The sequence below is a fragment of the Palaemon carinicauda genome, chromosome 19, assembly GCF_036898095.1.
Source record: "Palaemon carinicauda isolate YSFRI2023 chromosome 19, ASM3689809v2, whole genome shotgun sequence".
Classification (NCBI taxonomy): domain Eukaryota; kingdom Metazoa; phylum Arthropoda; class Malacostraca; order Decapoda; family Palaemonidae; genus Palaemon; species Palaemon carinicauda.
The window spans coordinates 86,954,767-86,960,766 of NC_090743.1; positions in this window are offsets into that span (position 1 = coordinate 86,954,767).

Sequence of the window (6,000 nt, forward strand, 5' to 3'; positions counted from 1 at the left end):
ATATATATATATATATATATATATATATATATATATACATATATATATATATATATATATATATATATATATATATATATATATATATATATATATATATATATATTATTACTATCCAAGCTACAACCCTAGTTGAAAAAGCAAGATGCTATAAGGCCAGGGGCTCCAATAGGGAAAAATAGCCCAGTGAGGAAAGGAAAAAAGGAAATAAATAAATGAAGAGAACAAATTAACAATACATCATTCTAAAAAAGTAACGTCAAAACAGATATGTCATAATATATATGTCAAAAACAAATACGTCATATAAACTATAAAAAGCCTCATGTCCGCCTGGTCAACAAAAAAGCATTTGCTCCAACTTTGAACTTTTGAAGTTCTACTGATTCAACTACCCGATTAGGAAGATCATTCCACAACTTGGTAACAGCAGGAATAAAACTTCTAGAGTACTGCGTAGTATTGAGCCTCATGATGGAGAAGGCCTGGCCATTAGAATTAACTGCCTGCCTAGTAATACGAACAGGATAGAATTGTTCAGGGAGATCTGAATGTAAAGGATGGTCAGAGTTATGAAAAATCTTATGCAACATGCATAATGAACTAATTGAACGACGGTGCCAGAGATTAATATCTAGATCAGGAATAAGAAATTTAATAGACCGTAAATTTCTGTCCAACAAATTAAGATGAGAATCAGCAGCTGAACACCAGACAGGAGAACAATACTCAAAACAAGGTAGAATGAAAGAATTAAAACACTTCTTCAGAATAGATTGATCACCGAAAATCTTAAAAGACTTTCTCAATAAGCCATTTTTCGTGCAATTGAAGAAGAAACAGACCTTAAATGTTTCTCAAAAGTAAATTTGCTGTCGAGAATCACACCTAAAATTTTGAAAGTCATACAAATTTGAAGAAACATTATCAATACTGAGATCCGGATGTTGAGGAGCCACCGTCCTTGACCTACTTACAATCATACTTTGAGTTTTGTTAGGATTCAACTTCATACCCCATAATTTGCACCATGCACTAATTTTAGCTAAATTTCTATTAAGGGATTCACCAACCCCAGATATACATTCAGGGGATGGAATTGATGCAAAGAGAGTAGCATCATCTGCATATGCAACAAGCTTGTTTTCTAGGCCAAACCACATGTCATGTGTATATAGTATGAAAAGTAATGGGCCAAGAACACTACCCTGTGGAACACCGGATATCACATTCCTATACTCACTATGGTGCCCGTCAACAACAACTCTTTGAGATCTATTACTTAAAAAATCAATAATAATGCTAAGAAACGACCCACCCACTCCCAACTGTTTCAGTTTGAAAACAAGGGCCTCGTGATTAACACGGTCAAAGGCAGCACTAAAATCAAGGCCAATCATACGAACTTCCCGACCACAATCAAGGGATTTCTGTACAGCATTGGAGATTGTAAGTAGTTCTTTGAAAAAAAGAAACCTGTATTTGTTAAATCTGTGCATCGTTGGTATAACTTTAAAGATAAACTGCACATTAAAAACAGCTGGCATAATGAAATAACCTGACAGTAGAAGTCAATGTGTATATCGTATTCCATGCAATTCATGGAAAAAAATTCTATATTGGTCAAGAACGAGAAGACATCGAAAAGAGAACTGAACAACATAAAATAATGGTAAATATGCTCAAGATGATAATGCAATGTTTGTCCCTTTTAGAGATAAAAAAAACCCTATAGTAGAGTCAATATATGGAAAATACCCCCTCAACCTCCAAAATATTGTAACAAAAGGTTTCTCAACTGATTCTGGTAAGTTTTCATGTACTTTTTAACATACTAAAAGTTTACCAAACTATGACCCCCGGAAAAGTGTTTTTTTCAAGATGGCGTCCAAGATGGCCGCCGAAACCTTTGAACGATCATAACTCTATAACTATCAACTCAAATTTTATGATCTTGGTGTCTATTCCTACATTTTTGGGGGCAAAGAACACAGTAAGATCATAAAAAATGATGTTGACCTTTTATATGCCAATGTTTTGGGGGTAGAGGTGGCATTTTTCATATATTTGATTGGATCTAAGTGCATAAATGATTCGCATCTTTCTCTATTTCAGATATGATTCAACAATGAGTGCAACCACAGTCAGTCAAGCCTCTTGTCTAATCTGTAAGGAGGAGATTGAGGATTCCAGTGATAATTGGGTTATAATTCAGTGGAAGGGGGCAAAAGGAATAAATGATGCCAGTGTAAAGCGGAAAGACGATCTTGTAGTTGAAGCTGGTATGAAAGTGCATAAAAGCTGTCGTCAACAGTACATAAATGTTAAAAACATTAAAAGCCATGTTGCAAAGAAAAGTAGTGCTTCTTTGCCAGGAAAGAGAACCACAAGATGCTCAAGTGGTGCTTTTGATAGTGCGAAGGACTGCATATTCTATGGATGTACAATTGATTTGGACAAGGGTCACTTTAGCTGGGTACACACAGACAAATTTGTGGAAACAATTTTGGAGGTCTGTGAATCCCGTTCAGATGATTGGGGGCTGACTGTAAAGGGCCGCATTGAATACCATTTACAAGATTTACATGCAGCAGATGGCCTTTTATCATCATTCATGTAGTAGAAATTTCAGGAACCTCAAGTCTCTGCCTTTTGAGTTCCAGCATGCCCCTGATGCCAAGCGCAGAAAGCCAGGCCGTCCTAAAGATGAAGATAAGTATGAAGCATTTCAGAAAATGTGTGCTTACCTAGAACTGAACAGTGAGGAACAACTAACTGTGACATCTTTGAGCCTCATAATGAAAGGTTATCTTTCCAATCCTGATTCTGAGCCCTATGACAGTTACAGTTTGTAAAAGCACCTTAAAGAGCACTTTAAGGGTTCAATCATATTTTCTGAAGGAGAAGGCTTGGATGGTATTGTCACTATGAGTGAACAAACATCACAGATTCTGAGATCATATTACAAAGAAAAGTGTCAGGAAGATGATGAAGAATTCCAAAAACGTGCTATTATTGAAACTGCCATCAGATTAATCAAAAGTGACATTAAGTCTGAGGTTTCCACTATGAAGATTCAGTATCCAAGTAGTGAGGATTTAAAGCTTGATTCAGCGCTTTCATTCATTCCAACTAGTCTGCGAGTAGCACTGGAAACATTGTTCGCTGGGAAAGACACAAGACGCAAGGTTGCTGCAGTTGGTCATGCCATAATTCAGGCAGCTCGCCCACAAGCTGTCATTGCACCGCTACAAGTGGGACTTGCTGTGCAAGTCCATCATCTATATCGTTCAAAGTTCATTGTGGATACCATTCATGAGATGGGATTTTGCTGCTCATATACAGAAGTGATGAGATTTGAAAAAAATGACGCAGATTGTGTGGAACCTGATGTTCTAGGTGGAGATGTAGATTTGCTGGAAATGTCTGTTCTTTTTGCCGCTGATAACGTGGATCACAATCTTATCACTCTGGATGGCAAAGGGACATTTCATGGAATGGGTGTCATTGCCTCTGTCACCCCTGGAAAACAGACGAACCATATCATTCCACGGAAACAGATCTCAGAACTGAAATCTGATAAGAAAACAAAGATTCCAATCTTGGAGTACAGGTTTGCAAGGCATGCTTGTCATGGAGTAGTCTTCGAGGACCTGCCAAGATTTCTTGACTGTGACAAGAGAATAGATATTCTGTGGGAAGTCTCCCTTAGCTTCAAAGAGGCAACACCAAATTGGCAGGGGATGATGCATATCTTGCATCAGAGGAGCCAGCACCCTGGGAAATCATCAGTCAAGTTCTTACCAATGATCAATATGTACTCTGGAGACAAATCATGCATTGTGTCTACATTAGACTTTCTTTGCAACCTTGCCATGAAGCACAACTTGCCCACCATTGTAACTTTTGACCAGCCTTTGTATTGGAAGGCTGCCGAAATCATCCTTGATGCACCACAAAGTAGTCACCTTAAAGACATTGTTCTGATGCTGGGATGTTTCCATACACTCATGAACTTGTTGGGTGCCATAGGAACTCTCATGGAAGGGACCGGCCTCAAAAACATACTTGAGACTGTTTATGGAGAAAATGCAGTGGTGCACATGTTAACAGGGAAAGCTGTTCAGAGGGCTTTGCGGGGCCACCTTCTTGTTGAAAAGTGCCTACATAACCAGCTTGTAATGGAAATCACCAAAGATGATCCTCAGATTCAGACATTGCTGGATCAGGCAGAGGAATTGTACTCCTCCCTTCTTATTGGAGAGATGATGCTAGAAGATGCTGCTTGTTCTGAGGTTTTGATAAAACTTGAGACAGTAATGGAGAAGAAGAAATCTGAACTTGCTCAGACCTCAAAGACAAGCCAGTTGTGGCTGAATTATCAGCATATGATTGGCATAGCAAGAATGTTGATCAAGGCAGATCGTACTGGATCTTGGTTGATGCATTTGCAGGCAGTGTCCAATTGCCTAACTGTCTTTGCTGCAGCTGGGCACTTCAATTATCTGCGATCTGCTCATTACTACCTGCAGCAAATGAGCAACCTGGAGGAAAAGCACCCAAATGTTTATCAAAAGTTCCTTGATGGTTTTCATGTTGTTCGAAGGAGCAATCATTGCTGGGCAGGACTAAGCAGTGATCTTGTCATAGAACAAACACTGATGAGGTCTCTAAAGAGCACTGGTGGTCTAACCCATGGCAGTGGGATGACCGAGGAGATGCGTAATCTTTGGACCTTATCTGCACCTGTAACATCTGAGTACAACAGTGCAATGCAAGATTTTACCGACCTAAGCTATACTACAAATCCACAACACAAAGATTCAACTGAGGCACGCATCTAAAGAGATGCATCTGATCTTGAGAAAATTCAGACAAAGATTGCAGCCTGTTCACCCTTCACATCTGATACTACTCTGAGAAACATTGTCAACGGAATAGTGGCTGGACCAGATGTGAATGTACATTTCTTTGAATCATTTGGGAACAAGTTCATTGAAGATATGATTGTAAAGCCAGCATTTACTTACAAATTTAAGCGGAAAGACAGAGCCCAAACCCTTGGTAATATCTCTGCTGTGAAGATTACTACTGATCGTACCAGTAGCTCATGCAGTATCCTGTGCTGTCTTTCCAGGTAAGCTTTCTACCTAGCTCCCTACAAGCAGAAGTCCGACACATATAATCACGTGGGATCTAAAAGGCACATACTCCCAGATCCCCATCCATATGTCTACAAGGAAGTACCTAAGTTTCAATCAGCATGGAGAGATATGACAAATTTGGAAGTAATTTTGTATTTTTCCTAACGATACAAACCTGTTGCTATATATATATATATATGATATTATTTTTGGCGTTTCCTTGTTGTGTCAAGATCAGGAGATCTTTACCTTGAAGAGGTTTTGACATATGAGCTAAGCCCATATCCTCCAGCCCTCTTTGAGACCAGGAACATTCTTCGAAAAGCAGATAAACCTCTGGTTGCTCAGGCTATTCGAGACCATGTTGCAGCCTTTTCAAGTGAGGCTGTGATTAACTCTAAACCTAAAACAGATTGTTATGTGCTTGATGGAGTCTCTTTGCTCCATTGTTTACCATGGAAGAAAGGTATCTCTTATTATACAATAGCTGAGTCTTAAGCAGACTTCACTGTGAGAAATTATGGACAAGCAACAGTGGTGTTCGATGGATATGGTGAAGGCCCCTCTATAAAAGACAATACACATCTGAGGCGTGGAAAAAACCTGCACCCTATAATTAGTTTCACTGCAGAAACAGAGTTTTCAGGCAAAAAGGAGGACTTTCTATCTCGTGACAAAAACAAGACAGACATGATTTCTCTTATCAGAACAGCACTAACTAAAGGGGGATGCCATGTCATTCAGTCACCAGGTGATGCAGATGTTGATATCGTTATGGCAACTGTTGAACTATCCCATCATTACACCACAACGTCGGTTGGTGAGGATACAGATTTGCTGATCCTGCTCCTTCATT